This window comes from Arachis ipaensis, chromosome B3, assembly GCF_059453495.1.
Source record: "Arachis ipaensis isolate K30076 ecotype BB chromosome B3, ASM5945349v1, whole genome shotgun sequence".
Taxonomy (NCBI): domain Eukaryota; kingdom Viridiplantae; phylum Streptophyta; class Magnoliopsida; order Fabales; family Fabaceae; genus Arachis; species Arachis ipaensis.
Window position 1 is genome coordinate 128,146,909 of NC_142438.1, and position 24,089 is coordinate 128,170,997.

The 24,089-nt window shown below is 30.5% G+C and overlaps 1 protein-coding gene and 2 pseudogenes across 1 annotated transcript in view; 1 reads left to right on the forward strand and 2 right to left on the reverse strand.

Moving 5' to 3' along the window:
* LOC107631143 (RNA cytidine acetyltransferase 1) overlaps positions 1 to 24,089 on the forward strand; it is a 568,507-nt gene that overhangs the window by 530,423 nt on the left and 13,995 nt on the right. The window lies entirely within an intron of this gene.
* Positions 7,984 to 19,461, reverse strand: LOC107633699 (uncharacterized; annotated as a pseudogene).
* On the reverse strand, positions 21,087 to 22,930 carry LOC107633697 (glucan endo-1,3-beta-glucosidase 8 pseudogene; annotated as a pseudogene).

Genomic DNA, 24,089 nt, shown 5'->3' on the forward strand with positions numbered 1-24,089 from the left:
GAGCCGGAAAACATTAAAAAGGGGAAGTATGAATGGGATAATTGGAAACAGGTAACTGTCTTTAGAACTATATAACTCTGTATTACTTTACTGAATTAATATTGCTGTTTAAACAGAATATACTTTTTAATTGTAGGAGGAGGTGGACTACTATAGAGTAGAGTATGCTTCGCAGATACTATTCAGTGAGATGAATAAAGAGAGAGATCAGGCAATTAGAGAGAGTAATGCTATAAGGCTATCGAAGCCATCCTCTGTATTATTGAGTCCGTTTTGTCAGATAAATTCTGCTGATATAGAAACTGCGTAATCCAACTGCTGGGTAGTTTGTAATTTGAACAAATGCTGTAAATATTTGCCATTTATCAACAACTTCTATTCCATGTATATTTTTTTTCCATAGTTAAACTATCTGTGCTGTTAAATTGTCTGTGTTGTATTACAGGTGGTAAAATATGAAGGAAAAAATCAAGGCGTATATAAACACAAATTATAAACTTTTACACCCAATGCAAGTGTAATAATACACCCAAGATTGCATAAAATATACACCCAAACTGTCTGTGCTGTTAAACTGTCTGTGCTGTATTCAAAATGTATGAATTACAGGTACTAAAATATGAAGAAAAACATCAAATCAAATATACACCCATAACCTGCGAATTTTTACACCCAAATAAAGTTGAACATATACCCTGAAATCTATCCCCCACCCCCCTGATGCTTTGAGACTAAAACCCTGAACCCTAAACACTTAAAACCTAAACCCTTACCCCTAACCTGTAAACCCTAAAACACAAATATTATATATATGTATCTATATGTAAATTGTGAATTAACAAAAATACACCCAAAAGCACAGTACTTCTACACCCATATTCTGAAAAACTATACACTCAAAGAGTTATCCACTGCTGCTGGTACCATGAACTGATAATTCATAACATGTCCTTGATATTGGCTGGAATTTGAATGCACCGCTGATGCAGCATCAAACAGGTTTATCTGAATATAACACTCACATATTAGCTAAACTATTAACGAGAAAAATAAACTCAATCGCCACAAATTTAAAGAACATTACTTTTACCTCGCTTAAAACTTTCGTCTTCTTCTTCTTTGTGGCATTTGCAATCTGTTTGTCCAACTTTGAACCTAGCCTGTTTTTTGGACGTCCTCTTGTTCGAATCCTTGGCGGGCTTTGAAGCTCGTTAACAGATTCCAAGTTGGCGTCTTCGTGGGATAAAGAAGATGTCCCCTTCCTTTTGGCTTTTAAAGATTCCATCTCAGCCATGACGTTATCGTACGCACAGTGCAGAATTGCAGTCAGCTCCTCCGATTCGGATGCAAATTCGCAAATATTTTGCGAACGAAAAACCAATTGGTCGAACCTCTTGCTTCTTGGCTCCATCAGTGGCTCGTCATGGCTGCTCTTGATGTGTGTGTGTCGCCTCTTTACCTTCTTGCTCCATCGTTCCAGTATATATCTAGGTGACACTTGGCTTACTTGTTCGAAGCTTAACACGCTTAGTGCGTGACGGCACAGTATCCCTCTCGACTCGAATAATAAGCATTGGCATTTTACCTCGGCTGCAACTGAGTCGTAAGTAATCACGAACTTGTTGAATATTGAGCTGGAAACTTGTTCTCCGACTTCGTATACTGAATAGCCTAGAGCGGAATTCGTTAATCTAGTGATGCAATTCGCCTTTCCTCTGAATTGCGCTTGGACTTCCCTAAACTTTTGATGAGTGTACGCATCTTGAAACTGAGCTTCAATGGAGGATTTAGTTGCACACGGTATGACCGTATGAAAATCTGCAGCATCTGATTCTCTCTCTGCTTGCTCCCTGCTTCTGAGGCAATTATCGTATTGTTTGACGAACTGAATAAGCGAGCTGTTCCGGGTGATATACTTGTTAAAAAATGAATGCATGCTCTCGCTCCTTTGTGTGCTTCTCATCCCTGCCCAGAAGTGGTGATCCAGATAGATAGGAACCCATATGTGACGGTCTTTGTACAGATCTGCAGAATACACCCAAACACAGACTATAAATACACCTGAGAGAACATGCAATTTACACCTCTGCTGCAGATTTTAAAAAGACATTACCTGAAAGCCACTTGTTGTCCGCAAGACCAAAATTCAGCAGAAAAGCATTCCAATTCCTATCGAATGAGTCTTTGCTATGAGAGTTCCAAACAACTTGGCTCATTTCTTGTTCGATATCGGCATGTCCCTTGTACCTGTTTAATTTGCTTGGAATCTTCTTCATGATGTGCCAAATACACCAACGGTGAATTGTTGTTGGCATACAGGCCTCTAAAGCCCTTTTCATTGATGCGCACTGATCGGTGAGAAACCCTTTCGGAGCGTTTCCTCCCATGCAACGAAGCTAGCATTGAAATAACTATTTGAATGATTCAATTTCTTCGTTCTTCATCAAAGAGCATCCGAGAAGTGTTGACTGACCGTGATGATTCACCCCGACAAAAGAACCACAGACCAAATTATACCTGAAACAAATTACCATAGTGCAAAATCATTAGGTACACCCCAACAAATGCTTCGTATACACCCAATGAAACAGCCAATATACACCTCTGCTGCGGATTCGTAAAAATACATTTATTTAGCATCATAAACAGGGGCAGTTTGTTACCTGTTTGTATTGTAGGTGGTGTCGAATGAAATAACGTCTCCGAAATACTCAAAGGCAGCTCTGCTTCTTGCATCGGCCCAAAAAGCCAGCTTAATCAATTGATCCTCCTCGAGTTGGAGCTCAAAAAAGAAATTCTGATTCTTCTCTTTCATTCTTAACAAATATTTTCCGAATTCCTTTGCATCTTCTTGTTTGGAAACATTCCGCACTTCCCTGGTAATGTAATTCCTCACGTCCTTTTCGATAAAATTTAACTCGCGATGACCCCCAGCAGCCGCAACAAATGATTGGTAGGTTTTGCTTGGTCTGATACCGGCCTCCTCGTTATTCTCTATTGCATGACGAATGGACATGCTTAGTTTCCTGTGCTGTTTGAGCATCTCTGCTTTACTTGGACAGCAGGGGTGTGAATGATCCAGCATAACCTTTGAAATGATCCAAGCACCGACATCCTTCAATGTGTGTATATAAATTCTTGCAGGACAGTTTAGACCGGCTGTTGGATTGGTCTTCTCGGTCGGAGATATTTTAGATTTCCATTTTCCCTCTCTGCTACATGTAATCAGTTGATTCTTAATCTCGTTTCCCTTCCTATTTGTGCACCGAACTCTTGTGGAGAAACCTGCAGCCTTGGCGTAGTTCCTGTAAAATTTTCCAGCATCTTCAAGGGTGGTAAAGGTCATTCCAACCTTCGGAACAAGCTCGTCATCAACAACCGAGAGAGGCTGCACATTACACCATGTCAAAAATTGTAAATACACCCATAGATATGATTCAAATACACCCATATATATGATTCAAATACACCCAATCATATCTAAAATGACAATAAAGCCATAAACTGTAAATACACATGCTGCAGAATACACCATGTCAAAAACTAAAAACACACCCAATCATGTCTGATATAATACACCTGAACAACAACAACTCAATTAAAATAACAAAAAACCAGTAAAGTGTAAATACACCCACACTTCTAGCAAAAATACACCCAAAAAAGACCTGATCTACACCCGAGCGTCTGCTATAAATTCCAGATAATTAATCAAAACTAATACATTGAATCGACAGATTCATGTTAACGTGTTATTTTCACAGTCGATGTTCAACAATTTTTCAACTACACAATGCTATACAAATTACTGCAAGAAAATTCATACTAATCCTATGTATATCAAACCTCAGGAACTTCGTTAGATTCAAATTCATAATCCACTTCGCCTGGATTCAGCTGACAATCTGAGGTTGAATGATCCATTATCTTCAAAACGAGTTCAAACTTTGATTTCAGAAAATAACAAATCAAAATAGAAAACGAAGCTCGAGTTGCACAGAGAGGGAAGTAACGTAAACGAAGAACATGCCAGTGAGAAAAGGAGAGAAAAAGAACGATGGAGAAGAAGGAGGGAAGACGCGCAAGAAGAAGAACAAGCAAATCTCCAAATAACGAAAACGAAGAAGGAAACAAATCTTTTAAATTTGGTAGTTAGATATACGCGGGATCTTATATAGCGCGTGTATACAACGTATGTGTAGCAGCGCGTTTTTTTGTTTTATTGCTTAATGAACTTGTAAAGCATACAAGCCCTAATGGCTTGTATGCAGAGCTTTTCCGTTAGTCAAAATAGTCCTTGAAAGTCAAGACGTAAGTCATTTTCATCCCTCAAATTTTAAAAATTAGTCAAACTAGTCCTTATATAATTTTTTTATTTTTCTTCATAAAATTATCTCTCTCCTTTACTTTCTCAAAATCTCTCTTATTCTTTTCTATTCTAAAACATTTTTCTTATATTAGTACATTTTGCTGGAATATATATATATATACTCAAAATTAAAATGTATGTATTTATTAACCTAAACAAAGTTATATGCTCAAAATCAAAATTTATGTATGTTAACCTAAACAAAGTTATACCACTATTTTTTTTCTACTGCATCTTTTTTTTTCCATTACGATATTACTTATATATAGGATGTAATGGTAGTGATATTTAGAGTCAAAATTCAAGAAGATCCACAAATTTTGCTTCAATTCCAAACTTTACAAAATATTAAAAATTTGTTGGTTAATTATTATTATTATTATTATTATTATTATTATTATTATTATTATTATTATTATTATTATTATTATTATTATTATTATTATAAACGAATTGCTTCTTAAGCGTAATACGTGCAAACATCATAATAAATTTTTGTGTGTTTCATATGTTTAAGATAGATTATATAATTTTTCTTTTAATTTCACAAATCAATGAGATAAAATGAAATAGGAAATATTATACCTATACATAACACAGGTTACTCCGTACTAGTAAATTATATAAATAGATATGCTTCGTATTAAAATAAAATTCTTTTTGTTTTAAATGAAATATTTAAAAAATTATATTAGAATATTAAGTTTCAAAAAGTGATTCCATAAACCAGTTTTTCAATTATTGAGTTTTACTATATAAATTAAATAATAATAAAAGTTATAATTTTAAAAAATTTAAAAGATTTAAAATTTAAAATAATTACTGTATTATTTAATAAAATTTAAAATATTAAAATTTTAAATATATAATCAACAATAATTTGATAAACTCATTTAAATAAAAAAATTCACATAAAAAAATTACAATTTGAAAATATAAAATTTTAAAATACAAATGACAAAATAACTTTATAAAAATTTAATTAATTTTATTATTTTATGTAAAGAGAATTTTGTTTATTAAGGTTTAAAAAATAATATTAAAATTAGTAGTATAAAAAAATATTATAAATTTAATATTATAAAAAAATTATATAAGGATTAGTTTGACTAATTTTTAAAATTTGAGGGATGAAAATGATTTACGTCTGGACTTTCAAAAACTATTTTGACTAATAAAAAACTTTTTTATATGTCAAGTGACACGTGACATGCCACGTGTCACTGACCTGTCACGTGGCGTGCCACGTGTTACTGACCTGCCACGTGGCGTGTCACGTCATCATGCCACATTGCACTTAACGTGACACGTCATCATCCAATTGATGGAAGGACTAATTTGACTAACAGTTTATCTTTCAGGGACTAATTTGATTAAAAAAATCATTCGGAGACGAAAATGAAGATCGCGTGATCTTTCAGGGACGAATTTGAACATTAACCCAATAAAATATTATTAAAATTTTAGTTTTATTCTAAAAATTTTTATCCTTGTATTCTCACTTTTTAAAAATATTAAAAAAAATAAAATTTTGAAGAGTCAAAATTAAAATTTTAATTTTAATTTCTAACTATTAAATATAATATTAAATTTCAATCTCCAATTTTAATTTCAGTATTCTTTATCAAACGATGCATAGATATTATTTAGATTTAGATTAGGCTATGATAATGCAACTTATACTACTAGAAATGATTGTTTTTTTAGTCTCATGCAACCAAAAGTAAATAAAAATATTACAAAACTACAACAATGTAACCAACAAATTCTGCACAATTAACAGGTAAAATGATTTCTTAATCACTTGGTCAAGGTCTAATTGGTAACTTGTCACGAGTTTTTGTTTTTTATGAATGTAGGGAGTATACTTCTAGGGGTTAGTTTTATTTTCTGCATTAGTATTTGGGTAAACATTCAACTTGATACTATTTATTTTTTGAAGAATAATGTGATTCTGGAAAAAAAAAAGACATTTCGATTCCTAATAAAATTATTTTGGAATAATATAATTTTTTTATAAAAAAATTTATTAAATAACAGAAATTAGTATTGTAGAGTTTTATTTATAATATATGGAGGTTTTAAATTTTTCATAAATTTTTTTTATAATAGAAATAACTATCATCAACGTTTTTAATGTCTTTCTGTCATCATCGTTATAATTTTTACTTTTACTATGTCAATTATAAAATCATATATTGCCATTATTATTATTTCTACTATCACCATAAATAAACATTGATACTAACACCATCAACAATTCGACTTTTTATTTTTTATTTTTTATGTTGGAACTTTAGTGGTGTTTTTAAATAATATGGAGAGTTAGTGTGTTTTTGTTTTGTGCAGATGCCCACAAATTTGAGGGTCAAATTTGTGGTTTTTATTTTTATTTTTTTAAATACAAATCTGAGGGTCATATTTATATTTTACGAATGAAAAAAATAATAATATACAAATCGGACTCTCCGATTTATTTAAAATTGAAAAAAAAAATTAGTTCACCACAAATTGGACCATCTGATTTATATACTATGAAAATCTAATCTTCAAATTTGTGTACTATAAAAATTTTAAATTTATATCAAAAAAATACACCAATTAACTATAATACTGAATTACACATTATTTTTTCTATTTTTAAAAAAATTAACCCAACAATTCAACATCATCATTCTCTTTTCTTTTTTTTTTGGTGCAACACTATTTTTTTATTTAAAAAGTTTTTGTATTGTAATTATATTTTTTTGTGATATTACTTTTGAAAATGGTCCTTTTTCATTTAATCACCACTAATAAAAAAAATTTTAAAAATAAACTTATTATTTTCAAATAATAAGCCAAATTGAATGTTTAATCTGAATATTTATGAGATGGTTTTAGATTTAGTATGGGACTGAGCAATGAATGTAAATATTATTGTTTTTAATAACTCATAGATGTTAATGCTATAAATAAAGGGTTTTTAAAACCACGAAAAAAAATAGTAATTTACTAATTTAAATACGAGCAATGCCGATAACTGGCACTTAACTACTATTTTATAGGACACTTTAAAGCGAACCACATACAACTTTTTAAATTTGGGTAAGTGCCTAAGAAATTATATATTTTTATTATACTAGTATTAAACCCGTACGATACACGGACTTATATTTAAATTTAACATGTTAAATTAAAAATAATATTTTATAATTATAAATTTTTTGAGTTTAGTATAATACGATCATCGTCATTATATAATAAACGTCCTAAATATGATGTTTTATCTTTATTCAAAGTAAATAGCAAATAGAAGAATTTAAAGTCTATAATATTCTTGAACCACGAGGAGGGAGACATGAAAAAAATAAGAACATATATAACTATAATAATAGCATGTCAATTTTACACTAAAATTTATATCAAAAGGCTAATAAAAATTTATCAACAACCTAGTATCTTACTAACTTCATTAGAAAAGCAATTGGCATATGATGTTGTGCTCTTTGTTACACATTTCATCTCAAATCTGAAAACAGAATTATAGATAAATTTATTATATCTATAGTAAATATTTATACAAAAGTATAAATCATAACATGCTATTAAAATGAAAATAATATTATTCTTACCTAAATATTATTAAAAACTTCTTTGAACACGACATTTGTTGTTGATGACTTTAAATTGCCGTCTTCGTTTAGAATTAAAACCCTGAGGCCACTGTGTCTCTTAACTCTTGACAAAGCAACATAAAGTTGTCCATGGGTGAACACTGATTTTGGCAAGTAAAGTCCTACATGTGATAATGATTGACCATGACTCTTGTTAATGGTCATTGCAAAGCATATTGTTAATGAAAATTGTCTCCGTAAAAACTTAAATGGCAACCCTGAATTTGAAGGGATCAAGTTCATTCTTGGAATGTACACTTTATCTCCAATATTTCTACCGGTCACTACCGTCACTCCAATTACATTACTGCCAAGTTCGTTAACTATTAATCTTGTCCCATTGCATAAACCTGAAGTCTAGTCTATGTTTCGCAGTAGCATTACAGCGACTCCTGTCTTCAAAGTCAAATTGTGATTGGGTAGTCCCAAACATTTGATGTCATTTAGGAACTCTGGTGTGAACCACTCTTGTTGTACATCTTCATGCTCATCAGCTTGACATGTTGTGTCAGAACTCAAATACTCCTTTTTCATGCCTGGAAAGATTATCAAGACAAAATCATTTACCTTCTCGATACTCTCAAGCGTGGGTGCAGGAATTTTCCTACTCTGAAAATATTTGTAATCTGACATATTTTGCAACAAATTTGGATATGCAAAGTCTACCAAATGAAAGAAAGAGTCATTAGTAGTTGTAATCAATAGATCATCTGGAATTTCAATTTCTGATTCATCACCAACAACAGAACCAATATTTTCATTTCCAACATCAAGTATCCAATTAGCAAATCTCTTCATTTCACCTTCATCTTGATTTGAAGAAGACATTAGAAGCCTCATGTTCGTATGCAGTTTCAGAATCTTACAAAACGACCACAGATGAAATGAGTTAATAGCTGATATCAATATATTGTGTTTACTCCCTTTCGGAATCACCATAAGTATATGTCTGAAATCACCTCCTAGAACAACAACCTTACCACCAAATGGTTGATGTGTCTTATGCTAATCGGTAACTGACATAAGATCCCTGAGCGTCCGATCAAGTGCTTCAAAGCACATTTTATTGAGCATTGGAGTTTCATCCCAAATTATTAAGCTACTTTGGATGAGCAGCTCAGCCTTCAAACTGCCATTCTTGATATTGTAAGTAGATTCATCAGTAATTATAATGGGTATTGAAAATTTAGAATGAGCCGTTCTGCCACCAGGTAGGAGTAAAGACGTAATTCCACTGGATGCGACATTTAAAACAATCTTTCCTCTAGACCGAATAGTAGAGAAAGTTTATTCCAAATAAATGTCTTACCACACCCACCATGCCCATAAAGGAAGTAAAAACCACCAGAATCTGTAATAACAGCATTAAGTATCTCATCGAATACTAACTTTGCCCATGAGTCATCTTTCGTTCCGTATATAAGTTTGTATGAGTCAACTCATTTGTGTCATATGCTAACTCCTCCTCTATTAGCTTATTCTGAAAAAGGCGAATATCAGACATCTCAAGATATGACATTGATTGATAGTCTCTTAAAGATCTCGCATTGCTGTTGAGTATCTTCTCAATCTCAATAAAACAGAGGTTTTTCAATTCGTCATCAGTCATGTTTAGTCCTAGCAAAAACACATGGTGGTTTTATGAAATACTTAATAAGTAATTCCAAAATAAAACTATTAATATTATTAACAAAAATAAAAATAATAAGAGAATACAATCTTGATATAAAAAAAGGGACATAGTAAAATATCTTGATTTTTCAAAGTTTTTCTCCTCTCATATAGTATTTCATCAGCTAATAATATCCAAGTTGCATTCCAAACACGCTCTGGGTTGCTAATACTATTAGATATCAGTAGCATCGCAAATAATTTTCTCAATTGATGACCAGATGCAAGTTCAGCTACCTCATTAATAGCTGTAATGAATTCCCTATCATCGCACAGTAGTCCCATGGAATAGCAAGTATCTTGGAAGCTAGAATATGTAATTCCATTAACTGTCCTAATAGACTCATACGTTGTGCAACCTCTCTTAACAGCTAACAAAATTCTCATATAATAAATATCACCTGTACCCGATGGAGGATGTCATTCCCTTGCTTCTCTATCATAAACAAATTGATTTGGAAACTCAGCATATGTCAAAATTTGACCTGATTCAAATTTTTTATTAGCTTCCATCCATGCTAAGAACATCGTACATTTTTCTTCCTCTTCTTCCACGATTTTCTCAAGATCATCATCGTCTTTAAAGATGATATTTTGCTCTCTAGGCAAATGAAAGGTTAATCTCATCACTAAAGGCTAATCTAATTCGATTTGTGTGCTCCAATGAATCTATAATAATTATATAGCATATATCAAAGATTGTTTTTAATAGACCAATTGAAAAATTAAATGTTTGGTCTTTAAATAATAAAAGCATATTAACATACGCTGGCTTTGTAATTGGTCGATATTGTTTGATGTTTGTTGAAATTGTTGTTGACTTGTCTGATGACATGGGCTATCATATGCTCCACGTGTGATACCCGAATTACTAATACTATTAATATTGGCACACTGTTCTTTTTCACCTACAGAGTGTGGATTAGTAGTTGAAGACCTTGGTCAATATGGTGTTGAGTTATTATCTAATAAGATAATTCGAGACATTAGTTTTGAACAAATTTTCTGTTAAAGTTTATAATTGAATAAATGGTAGAAAAATCAAAATACATAAAATGAATGCATATTCACATAAGCAAGTTTCAAAAAAATTCATCCAAAAATCAACCTGTATTGATGCTGCTATTTGTAATGTCCGACAACACTGATTTAAAATGCACACCATTGGAACTATCACTCAGATTTTCTGTAATTTTTTATAAACAAATTTAGTAAAATATTACGAAGACAATATAAACTAATAATTTATTACTCGTCAATAGCTAAATAATGTATAGATATTGTATTTTATGGGATTTTATTTTGCCAAAATACTCATGACCTACCACGCACATTTGCTCCTTCTTCTTTGTTCATATACCATCAAAAATTCTAAATCAATCATTATGTTTTGTTATATATTTATATCCATGTAGTTTTCATTTTCTCTCTATTTTTTTTTCAACCATTTCACCAACTATCCTGTTTGAATTCAACCTCCTCACTCCTCTGCATCTCTACTCAATAAATAAATAACTAAATGGTCAGTTTAACTTCAATGGCGGCTTTAATTTTCTTTTCATTTTCATTTATAGTAAATATATTTTACGAAAAATAATATATATTTTTTTCACAAAAGTTTCATTTTTCAAATAAATATAAGTTTAATCTCACAGTCAATAAATTCAACTAATAGTTAAAAATTTTTTTTATTTCTTTAAATAAAGAAATTGAAAATGAATAGCTTATAATTAAAAAGAGAGAAAAAGATGAAAGTACCTCTATTATTATACAGAGACAATCTAAAAAATAACAATGTAAATGAAGTAAAGAGAAAATTTATAAATGTGACAAATAAAAAAATTAAATTCAAAAATCAAAACGATTAAAAAGTCACTTAATTAGGAATTAGTATTAGAATTTTAAATTTCAAATTTTTAAATAAAGTTTACTAATTAGTTAGTGCAAATTTTAAATTTTTAAATAAAATTTTCTAATTAAACGTTCGTTGTTCATCGGGAATATAGGAACTTATTAATTTAAAAATAATTTTATTAGTTTCGTCATAAATAGTGTTAATCCTATTATTTGTCGATAAAAATAAATAAAATTAAATACAATCTAAAAATTAATAACCTTATAAATTACGTAAATTTAGAAAAAATATTTTAAAAGAAAAAAAATGAAAATACTTCTATTGTGCATAAACAATTTAAAAGATAACAATGTAAATTGAGTAAAGAGAAAATTTATAAATGTGGCAAGTAAAAAAATTTTAATTTAAAAATCGAAACGGTCAAAAAATCACTTAATTAGGAATTAGTATTAGAATTTCAAATTTTAAATTTGTAAATAGAATTTTCTAATTAGTTAGTACAAATTTTAAACTTTTAAATAAATTTTCCTAAATTATTTCAATTTTGTCGAAACAACATTAGAAACATAATTAAATATAGAAAAATGTCAAATTAATTTTTTTTAAAATAATATAAATAACCTCACATTTTAATAAGACTGGAAATTCTATTTACTTTAATATAATCTTTTGTAATTAGCATAGTAGCTTATAAATTATATAAAATTTTAAAAAATATTCTCAAACCCAATTGCTTATTTAAAAATTAAAAAAAAGTTTATTTGAATTTAAATTTAAAATTTTAAACATAATACTTTAATTAAAAATTATAATTAGATTTTCTTTTTAAAATAAGTACACATTAAAAATCAATAACTAACTTAATTGTATCAACAATAATTCATATGAGAAATTTATAACTTTATGACATTAAATACTAAATTAGAAATTAACAGAATATCAACAGTGTGAATCGAATTAAAAATAAAACCATAAGTAATAACCAAATAACTTCAATTTATATTTAAAAAAATTCTAAATTCCAAAAATAAAAATCCAAAAGAACCAAAAGAAAAATAACAACTCAAGAAAAGACAATGTTTTCTCCAAAACAAACATATGCTTGACATTATTCTATTAGATATACTCTAAAAGGGATTCTAAAATATGTGCATCCAAATTCTCAAGTTTCATTCTCAATCTTGATCTTCTTGCAAGTTGAGGTATCTCATTACACCTTCGAATCTTCCGACTCCGAGGATAGTCGCTTGGTTGGTGTAATAATATTTTCCAACACTTCGGATTCATCATTGTTCGCAACTTCATTGGAGAATTCAAGCAACAAATTCTGTACAAAATACTACGTTAAATTAAAGACTTCCTTCTTACCTTTGATTTTATGTCAATAATATTTTTTTAATAAAATAAAGATCTAACTTTGAGAAAACAAACAAACAAAAAAATTTATTTTCTGAACAAATACCTTAACACCTTCTACTTTCTCCCCTTCAATGATTGAGGAAGCCTTTGAAGTTGGAAACAAACCACCGGTGTAAAATTATAATTAGTTATTAATTATTATTTATAAATTAGATACTACTAATGACCAAGAAAGAGAAAAATAAAATGCTTTTTAATAGACAGTACACTTATAATTGTTCTCACAATTTGAATAGGGTGAGCCTTTTTGAATTTATTTATGAGGTCCACATTATCAGTCATCTTCTTAACTTTATAAAAAGGTGAAAAATGTGGATTATCAGATATTTAAACTTCAACGATGAAGAGGAAGGTCTTATCAATTAGGTTGAGTAAAAGTGTAGATGTATCCGATAGATCTCCTTTCTGCAGGGTATTACATAATATATTAATAATAAATAATATAAAATTAACATTAAAAATATCTTCACTAATGTTTTTAGAAATAAATATTGGTTAGAACTTACCAATAGGAGTGGATCAAGTATATCTACACAGCTCTTTTCCAAAACTTGTTTTGCCTCCTTATCACGAATCGAGACACAATAACTCTCTTAACCGAGGCGTGTATTTTTCCTCCCTAGAATTAATAAACAAAAATCAAAGAACAATTAGATGGGAATAAACAAACAAATTTAAAATATAAATAATATAAATAATATAAATTTAAAATAAAATAAAAAAATATTAGTAGAAAACTCACGTCTTCATCGAGCCAAACCATCTCAATTGAGTATGGCAATGAAGAATTACTGTAACTTGGTAGTGTCTATAACCATATCACTCGTATACGTACACACAAATTGTCGATTATAGGTTTGATTTCTGCGATTTTGTGAATACCATCCATTGGAATAAATAGAAAAATTTTAGATTTTGGATGTATGTAAAGAAAGGAGTTTGATGTACTTTGAATTGTGGTGTTACACATATCTCATAACTTATACTTTTATAGTTGACTCATAGCTAAAATTTTTTAAATTTGATTGACTTTAATTTAAATTTAAATTAAATTTACAAGATAAAGTAAATAAATATATTAACAATTTTTAAAATTCTAAATTAACGTAAATATATTTAAATTTACTATGTAAGTGTAATTTTTGAAAAAAATCTACAAAAATTTAAAAAATAGTGCTAAAAAGAATCAACAAATTTTAAAAAAATAGTGTTAAAATTTAAAAAATAAGAACATAAGTAAAACAATTTAAAAAATAATAACCCAAGTACAACAATCTAAGATTTAAAAAAAAATAACCTAAATAAAAAAAATTTAAATTTAAAAAATAACAACCTAAGTATAACAACTCAAATAAATAATTTAAAATTTGAAAATAACAACTTAAGCAAATAATAATTTATAATTTATAAATATAAATCTTAAAATTTCTAGTGACGACACCTAAGCAAATAAACTCCCAGACTCAACGTATGAGCGCCACGTCAGCAAATGGGCTCCCCATTTGTATTACTATAAAGATAAAGATAAAGATAAAAATTAATGTCAAAGTCTTTGTACATTAAATTTAAATTTTTTTTATTTTTTTAATGATGTTATGTTAGTACATTTATTTTTTTGGCAAATTTTAAAAATCAACCAATCAAATTAAATTTTAAAAAATTAAAAATAAAAAAATAAAATCATAATTTTCACAATAATTAATTAAATACAATAAACATCTACATTAAAAGTATCATAATAATATTATCACAACAAATTTTAAGTTATAAATTATTCAAATTTCATATTATTTGAGATACTTATCTATCGTATATAAGACTTTTACTGCTATTACTTCATTTCACAATTTGTGGTTCGTTTATGAAAAATATTTATACCAACAAATGAAGAAAAATCTATTTATTTAAAATGATTCTTTTAGATGATTAGATACAAAATAAAAATATTTATTATATTTTTAAAACAAATAAATAAAAAAAAAATACTCTTATTACTTTTACTATTTATACTTTTTTTTATTATTTTGCAATACTTTACATATAATTATTTTTAATATAATTTTTTTTTCAAAGTGAATGTAATTGTATTACTTTAAGAAAGTGATACAAAATCTTATGTGGGACAAAAAAATAATAATAGAAGGGTTCTCCCAATTGAAACTATAAATGGCTATAGTAATAACCAATAAATTAAAGAAAGAAAAATACATTAGAAAATTAGAAAACTTGTCTTCTATTCATCTCTTGACAAATCTTTTTTGTTGAGTTCGAATCTGTTGGATAGGGGTCTTTTCATTTTCAAACACCTCTTTATTATGTGCTTTGCACAATACCCAACAAAAAGCAGCGAAAATGTTGAGGGTGTCGTCACCTTCTCTTTCACTTCTAGCACCTAATAGTACTTGGGTCCACCACTCCACAAAGGAGAAAACACTTTGCAATGGCGACACCAACTTCAAATCTACTGCTCCCTATACTTCCTAAGCAGGGCGGCACTATCGAAGACAGTGAATGATAATTTTCGGGGCTAATCTACATCTGGGACATAAAGGTGGGGTCGACTGGAAACGCTGGTCGATGAGGCTCAGTACAGGTAATTTTTCATGCACAGCTCTCCACAAATTTTTTTTTTATCTTTGTTGGTATCTGTAAGCTCCAAATATTTTTCCAGATTCTTGAATTTTGCATGATTGCAGGTAGTTGATTGATCGGCTCATGCGTAAAGCCATACGCCACCACATATCCAGACGCCACATCATATTGCTTCTTCGAGTTTAAGACTCAAATAAGAGAGTCCTTGCCGTTATTATTCAGCTTTATGGAGAGAATGTAGGTACTTACTTCAGGGGAAAAAATTAATTCGATAAGCTTTCTATTTCATCTTCTTCCTGTGGTCAATATGTCATTTACTCTATTAATTATTGAAAATATATTGTTGCTGGATTGATTGTTAAGACTGATATAATATGGGTATGGGGGCGGCATCCAGGATTCTTGTCAAACATTAACATCATCTTCTGACCCTATACTTCACAACAATCTTTTTTTCACCACTTTTCTATCATCTAAGAGATTTTGCCAGCCCCATGAAGGGTTAGTCCTTTTGTCTACAGTTAAAGAAGACTTATATCTAAAATACTTACCCTTTAATATTTTGCTAAGTAATGCATTAGGATTAACATCCAACCTCCAAAATTGTTTTTCAAGTAGAGCCAAATTTTAAACACGCAAGTCTTTGAAACCCAATCCTTCCTCTCTTTTGGGTCTTATTATTTTATCCCAACTAATCCATGACATTCTCCTTTCGGTGCTTCTTTGACTCCATCAAAATTGTGTTAAAATTCTGTGAATCTTATCTAAAAGTGAATCAGAAAACTTAAAACAGGATAGGATATACACAGGAATTACTTCTCCAACAGCCTTAATCAGGACATGTCTTCCACCTACTGACAATAGATTTCTCTTCTAAGATTGTACCTTCTTTTGTACTTTATTTTTTATGGCTCCAAATGTGGTATTTTTAAATCTTTGTACAGTTGATAGGAGTGTTTTGTCCACTAACCATCTCATAGTCATAGAGTAGAGTTAGGATATTAGTACATTATTCTTATGATGCTTTATAGAATAAAATGGAGTCATCTGCAAAGAAAATGTGGTTAATAGTCGGACTTCTTTTGTGAATCTGAATTCCTTGAATAATCATGTTTTGCTCTACCCTGTGTAACAGAAAAGAAAGTCTTTCTGTACAAAAGAAAAAAAGATACAATGATAGGGGCTCTCCTTGATGAATACTCCTAGTTGGCCTAAAAAAATCAAAAGATTGGCCCTTCATAAGTACAGAGTAAGAAATAATAGAAGCCAGTTCTTTGATTTATGCTATTCATCTAGCATCAAAACCCATCCTCTCCATAATGAACCATAGAAAATACTATTCCACTCTATCGTAGGCCTTGCTCATATCCAGCTTTAGAGCCATTTCATTCCCCAAATCTGATTTTTTTAACTTAAAATAATGCATGCACTCATGAGCTATTAGAATACTGTCAGATATTAACCTTCCTTTCAAGAAAGCAATTTGATTAGTACTTACAATGTTATTCACAAATAATTATAGTCTATGAACAAATACTTTTGACATAATCTTGTAAAAGACTGATGAAAGGCTAATAGGTCTGACCTATAACATATTTCTGGCATTCGAAATCTTGGGTATTAAATAGATCTAAGTGTAGTTGAAGCTTTTTAAAATTCTTCTACTTCCAAAGAAACTACAAACACCCCTTACACATCATTACCTATGACATCCTAAAAAAATTGATAAAATTTGGCTGTGAATCCATCATCCCTCGGAGTATTCTGAGCGTAAACACTAAACATAGCTTTCTTTGTCTCTTCAAGTGAATCTGGTCTCAGTAGCCTACGATTCATATTAGTTGTAACCGTAGGTTTGAAATCCTCAAAAAGTATTTCCAAATCAGTTTGATTAGTAGCCATAAAAATCTTCTGGAAATAGGATTCAGCCACCCTCGCTATACTTGCTGGATCAGAAGCGACTTCTCCATCTTCTCCAACTAATCCCCAGATTTTATTCTTCTAGTTTCTAGATTGGAACATTTGATGGAAGAACTTTGTGTTGCTGTTTCCTTCTTTCAACCATTGACTTCTAGATTTCTTCCTCGAATAACTTTCTTCTCTCTCCATCTCTTCCTCTAATCTATTCTCAAGTTCAATCAACTCGCTACCTCCAAAGATACCCTCGGCCTTTTTTGCTTCCAACTGCAAGGTTATTTTTTCTATTAGTATTTTAGAATTGGACCGAGATTGATGCTGCCATTGTACTAGTCTGTGTCAACATTGCTTGAGCTTCTGTGCTAGAGAATACATCGGAGAGCCTTCAAAGGTTAGTCCCCAAACGTCTTTCACAATCTTCTTTACTTCCTACTCGCCACACCATTGCATCTATCCTGGAACTTGAATCTTCTTTTAGTCTTTCAGGTTGGGGGGTCTGAATCTAGGATTAAAGGAGCATGGTCCGAACCATTGTCTGCTTGTCTCTCTATATATTTTAACATACTTATAATTATACTTATTTAAATATGTTATTTAAATCAAAGAATCAATTTTAATAATTTTTTAGCACTATTTTGAGTTTGTATTACTTAAAATATTGTCTGACAAAATGAGTTAAAAAAATATTAATAGATATTTTTACTTTATGATATTTAAATTATTTTTATTAAAAAAACTTATTTTACACACACACAAAATAAAGTAGGAGAAGAATAATTTTTAATCTTACTACTATAGATGTCCTTAAAAAGCTATATGCATTAGGAGAAGAAGAATAAGTAGATGTCAAAGAAAAACCTACAAAAAATACAAAAAATAAAGTTTTTGTGCTACAAGATAAAATATTATTAACATGTATTTTACTTTATGCTATTTAAATTATTCTTATTAAAAATAGCTTATTCAATATATTATATATACACACAATAAATATTCTAAAAAAATTTATTCTTACTATTATAGATATTATTGAAAAACTATATACACTAAAAGAAGAAAAATAAATAGATGTAAAAAAAATTCATAAATAATACAAAAAAAATGGAATTTTTGTGCTACAGCATAAAATAAGTATTACAGATTTAAATTATAAAAAATTTCATCAAATTCTATCAAATTATACTTATTATAAAATACTCATCAAATTATAAATTACTAACTCAATAATTATTATAGATTCAAAATTAAATTAAATGTTTTAGATCAAAGTGCTACAATAACTTTTGTACTATTTGATAGAGAAGTAAAAAAATTATTAGGTACAACTACCTTAAATCTAATTACACTCTAAGATAGCAATGACACTCAAGCACCATCCCAATTAAAACATTGGGTTAAGTACTGTTTTGGTCCCTAAAGTTGAGCGTGAAAATCGAAACCGTCCCTCATCTAATTTTCGATTTAGAATCGTTCTTAACGTTTTTTTTCGTATTAAAATCGTCCTTTTTAATAATTTTTTAATGTTATTCCTAAACTACCCCTATTCCTATTTTAATAATAAAAGTTATAAAAAAAAAAAAAAAGAAAACGCGTGTTGGGTAGGGGGGAAGGGGAAGAAAACGCATGGGAGGAAGGGGAGAAAAGGGTATACAAAGGGGGAGGGGAGGGGAGGGAAAGGGAAGAGAAGAGGTGAGGGGGATGGCGCCGGCGAAGTTTGGAGCTGCCGTCGCCGTTGCTGACAGAAAGGAGAGAAAGGGATACAGAGAAGCGGGGGGTGGGGAGAGAAAGAAAAGGGGGGGGGGGGGGAGAAACAGGGAGGAGGGGGGAGAGAAGGGGTCCTCGCCGCCGCCGCTCCTCGTCGCTCCTCGCCGACGCCGCTCCTCGTCCTCGTCATCACCGCCTCGCCCTCGCGCCGCCGCTGTCCCCTCGCGCCTCGCCCTCCTCGTCGAGCCGTTTCTGCTCCTCATCCTCGCCCTCGTCATCGCCTCGCCCTCGTCTTCGCCGCCTCCTCCTCCAGAACTCTGATGATGATGACGATGATGATGATTTTCTGAGTTCTGGATTCTGATGATGATGATGATTTTCTGAGTTGAGTTCTTGTTTTTTTGAGTTTGAGTTCTAGGTTTGTTTTTCTGAGTTTGAGTTCTGGATCTGAGCTCTGGGTTCTGATGAAGATAACGATGATGTTGATTTTCTAAGTTTTGGTTGGTGCGATGCAGATGGTGATGGAGTGGCAGTGGGTGGGGGGTGGTGTTGGTGTTAGTGTTGGTGTTGGTGTTGGTGTTGGTGGTGGTGCTGGTGGTGCTGTTGATGCTGGTTGTGGCAGTGGTGTTGGTGTTGGTGGTGGTGGTGGTGGATGAGGTAATTGTGTTGGTAGTGGTGAGGGTATTTTTGTCCAAAAAAATTAAAAGGACAATTTTAATACGAAAAAAACGTTAAGGACGATTCTAAATAAAAAATTAGATGAGGGACGGTTTCAATTTTCATGCTCAACTTTAGGGGTTAAAACAGTACTTACCCCTAAAACATTTATACAACTTCACATTTATATTTGAAGTCAAAGTAAATGATTTTAACTATGCTCTCAATAATATACTATTACTAAGACATTTGTCCCAAAAAAAAAATTACCGAAACTCAACTCCTATTATAACAAATAAAATAGGCAATACAAAACAAAATTTTCATTTATTCAAAACATCATTTATATTGCTCATTTATATTCTTCATTTATTATAGGAACCAACTTCACTAACACTAATATCATCAGACCTAGATGACATAATTATAAAAAGTTAATGAAAAAAAAGTAAATGAATCTAAGACACATATTCAGACGAAGAACATATATAGAAAGATGAAACAGAAAAAAAAAATAGATAAGAAAATATATACAAGTCAACAGTTAAAAAAAATATGTCTCTACAAGAACATATGATAGAAAGAAGAAAGAAACAACTCCAATAACAACAAAAAATAAAAAAGGACAAACACCATATAAAAAGACTAAGTCCGTTAATTAAAACAAATATAAAAATAAAAACAACAAATAAAATAGGTGAATTCTATTCAATCCTCTTTAAAATAACATGTAAATTATCCCTATGATATATCACATTTTAATTGAATATTTACTTTTAATTTGAGTTATTATTTTAACTATAATTAAATTTTTAAAAGGGATAAATATATAATTTATTAAAAGATTAGAAACTAATTTTTTTAATTTTTCAAATCACGTTAACGGTGCGCCATACAATTTTAATATAAAAATTTCTTATATTATAAAATATTTTAAATAAAAATATATCAAATTTAATATTAATTTTTATATATTTTAATTAATTTTTCAATAATATAATATTTTTTAAAATATACTATATACTGTCGTTAATTTACTAGCACAGGTCTCACTCTAGTCTTATATTATTCTTCTGGTAATTGAAACGGTTACATTACATTACATTACATATCTAATGGCATTTCAAGCATTTATTACTAAATCTTTCTATGTTGCGTTGAGAAGGAAAAACTATATCAATTAAAAAGTACAATCTACTGACATCTCTTATTACTAATCCACTCCTGCCTAACTAAACTATGGCCTCTACATAAATGTCAAGAAAATCAATGAAAAACCAGCGAAAAGTCCCACCTTGATGAGTAAAGTTGTAAGCATGTTTCCACTGCTCTCAATTTGTATAGGGAAGAAGCAAGTTCCGTTTGTAGGGTCATCTGTTACAATATTGGCCAATCCTTTGAAATCACATGCCTCAACACTTTGGTCACTTATTTGGAAGTAGGAGTTAAAAGCATAGGAAGCACTCCCATCCTCACTCTGATTTGCACAAGAAGAACCAGCACCTAAGCTTGTGCAATCACCAAGTGCACAAGCATAGCTCAATGCCCCTGGCAAACTGCTCATGTTCAAGGACTTGTCAAAGGGTTTAATCACACACCATTTACGCTCTTGGTAGACGACACCTTTAGCTTCAATAGGCATTTTATTTTCTCCGTTACCTGAAAAATCCACCTCAAACTTAGGCTTCCCGTCGTATCGAAAAATTCCCCAATGGCGTTCGAAGTTTCCGGGGGCGATACTCTTGTCGTCCTCGTCCAAAAGAGAGAACATATATGCATCCATAGGCCCGGGCCGAAGAGGGGTTCCTGTTTTACTAGCCATTTTCTTGAGGAACCCTTGGTAGAACCTTTTTGCATTACTTGGAGTACCATGTTTGTTACCATCAGTTGGCCATCCAATTTCTCCAATAACTATATTCACATTAGAGTGATCAATCTTTCTCAATGACCAAACAAGGGTATCAAAGTTTGCATCAAACACATTGTGGTATTCTTTATCATTGTCAGTAACTGGATTTGCCACGCCATCAAAGAATGCGAAATCCATTGGGAAACCTTCATTTTGGTATAGACTAAGGAAAGGGTATATGTTAACAAGAAATGGTGAGTTATGTTCATCAAGAAACTGCACAATTTCCTTAATAGCATGAAACACATCCGGACGAAACTCGCCGTCGGATGGCTTGTCTGTCTTAGATTCGTACACATCGGCATTCAATGCCGTTGTTACCTTGATCTTGTCTCCATAACCAGCCTTGTCAATAGCATTTTGAACATTTTGCATTGCTGGAAATGTGATATTCACGAATGAACCATTGTAACTTCTCAAGAATGGTTCATTTCCAACAGATACATATCTGCATTACCATATTCTTATATCAGCAATAGCTAGAAAGTTTTTATTAAATCACTCTTTCGTCGTAGCCCATGGCAACAATAAAAAAATCTTACAATTTACAAATTCAGCTCAACAGAATACATAAATTTAGTTACAATTTTAACTTTTATTATTTTATCTTATTTTTTATCTTTTATAAACAAATATTTTATATATATTTAGTTTTACTTTCATAAATTTCAATCAATCAAAGAAACGTTTTTTATCTTTGCGGACTCTTTATATATTCTTCCAGTTTTATTAGTTATAGTCATAAATCTTTGACAAAAACTATGGTTATGGAATAAAATATTAAAAATGTAATTATTAGTATACCTGATGTTGACCGCTTCCTTATAAACGAATTTTGTGACATTGTTTTTAACCCAGTCATGAGCATAATTGGCATCTCTAGCTAGTTTTCTGAGTTGGTCATTGGGAATTCCAACCATGAGTTCAATGTTTGAGCCAGTGAAAGCACTCACAACCCAAGGATCCGTGTCGAAGATCTTGGCCTTTTTTATGCCGTTGTCCTTCAACATATTCACTACAATGGGAGGATTTATGGGGTGAGTTGCAAGTAAGCCCCAATTGATACCGATACCTGGTACTGCCTCTGGTTCTGGTGCCCCTTCCACATGATGTAGTTGCCAATGAACCAGAAACAACCATGTCAAAGAAAATGGCCACATGAGGAACTTGGGTAGAGCCATTGTTGAGCCTGCAACTAAAGTATAGTAGATATTAGTCAAAGTAACGAGAATGATAACTTCTTTTGTAGGAGTAACTTGACTTTAGAAATTGAATGATCAATAACATTTGTGCCAAATTTGGGTTCTCTTGTATGATTACTATGTTAATGTCTAAATAAAGCACATAGAGTACTGGTTAATTAGATAACTGTGTAACTAATTTTCTAATTGTGGTTGTCATGTCAAATCGTCCACAAATAGTCCCATAAGCTGTAATATTGAAAATATTAGAATGTAACATCTTTAAAAATGTCTTTTTGTCATATATATTGACTCTTGAAAATAATAGGATATTCGAAATGCCAACAAAAAAAAAAGTAAGGATATGCTGAAGGTAAGTTACCATCAAACAATCTTACAAAATAAAAATATGGTAAACATAATAACGTTTCATATGTTTGATTTTCTGTTCATGTCAGTTTTAGTTATTATTTTCAATTAAAACAAAGATATCGTCAATAGATTTTATTAAAAATTATTAAAAAAAAAAGATTTTAAGAACCAGCATTAAATCATTAAAAAAGTTTTAAAACGATGTTATATATTTACAAGGGTGTTAGAGAAACTACTCACCTTTTTGTGTAAAAAATAAAAAGTACAGTTTTGTTATAATAATAATTTACTAATTTAGTTGCTGGGCTCAATAACAATCGTTAAAAGAAAAGAGACGATAGTATTAAAATAATAATTTTTTATTCAAGTTATAAGGTAACAATTAAAAAAGGTAGAAGCTCAGATTGTTTTTGTATAAAGTTGATAGTTGAGAACCGTTATATAATAATTTAATTAAATTATTTAAATCATCTAATAATTTTTAACTACTAATATTAATAACTGCACATGAATTTTTATTTTTAAAAAATGCTTAAAATTGACAAAAAAAATGCTAAAAGAATTTGAAAAAGAAAGCCAAGATACGTGAATATATATGACGTTTACAGTGTAAATGAGATACGTTCCGACAAATTTTTAGTAGTTATAAAAGGATGTGCAACCTTTTGTATTCTCCGCAAACATTTCACTTCTTCTTCTTTTCTGTTTTTCTTTCGAAAAATAAGCCAAAATGTCTAGTAGTAGTGGATATGTGGTTGTAAGTATATATCCCAATCGCCATATGAAA